This window comes from Nansenia antarctica (genome assembly GCF_963989245.1).
Source record: "Nansenia antarctica genome assembly, chromosome: 1".
Classification (NCBI taxonomy): Eukaryota; Metazoa; Chordata; class Actinopteri; order Argentiniformes; family Microstomatidae; genus Nansenia; species Nansenia antarctica.
Genome location: NC_137674.1, coordinates 39934200 through 39935499, shown reverse-complemented (window position 1 = coordinate 39935499; position 1300 = coordinate 39934200).

Here is a 1300-nt window from a genome sequence, read left to right as displayed (position 1 = left end):
ATAATTAATTATGATGTAAGATCTAACAACCTCTACCCTGCCCTCATTGGAACCCTCTAGGTATACACATGATGTATACATATCAGATACAGGGTCTGGTGAAAAAGTCCTCAAGTAGGGCAAGGTGTCATACATTGAAATCTGAAAGGAGTTGAAGAAGATATGCATATTTGAATGTTCGTACAACTCAAATCAACTAACAGAGAAAAACCTCTTCAAAGTTTTCACACTTTTCACAGGCAGGTAATGGGCAGGTAACGGGTGAGAACAATAGCCGGTTAACTCCACCCCCAACCACTCCACCCAGGACAACCACTCCCCCATTACAATCTGTCAGCTAACTCATGAAACAAACATGGCTGACATGTTTAAATTGCTAAATAATAATTATAATTCTGATTATTATTATTATTATTATTATGATGCTTATAAAAAAACTAATGTAATCGCTGATTATGTATTTGTACACTAATGGTGGTATGTTAATTGCTCCCATTGCCTGACAAATGACCATTACCTAACAAATTCTAACAAGGAGACACACACACACACACACACACACACACACACACACACACACACAACTCAGCTAAAGTACCTTTCTATTAGCTGTCACATCAGCTTGCAGTTCTAATGACCCAGCAACCAAATATCACAGGAGGGGACACTGACTCAAACATCCACGCCACACACTGGCTCTAACTTGCTGGCTTACGTCAGCACTTTGCCCTCACCTATTACATAAAGGAAGGAGAGTTGTAACAATCGTAACCCAACCAGGGTAACCAAATCCTTTTTAATTATGTCAGAATAGGTCTGAGACCAGATAAAGCCTATTTATGAGGAAATACCAGTGTACACTGACTGAGCATCAGTGATAATACTATTGATATTGTTTTTCATATATTATACTCTTAAAGAGAACAGGACTTACTGCATCAGAACACACTACTCAAGCCTGAATAGTAGCTAATTTCATTACACATTTACCCTCTTGTTCTTTGTTGTATGCACTGTAAGCGGACAACTGAATATGCCGGTGTAAGTTACTTTAAATTTCCCCTACAAAATAAGTATCTATCTTTCCATTTATCTGTAATGCCAAAAGTATTTTTTTTTTCTTCTAATTCATGGACAATATTGAGTTACACAGTATAATCAAAATAGGGATGTAATTTCACAGCAGGGGCTGGTGATTGCAACAACAGGTTATCTAACAATAAATAGGCCTTCAGATTGTGTTCCGAGCCGGATCTCTGCGTAGTTGGAAGTTGAGTGAGTGGGCCGTGATGTCACGAAC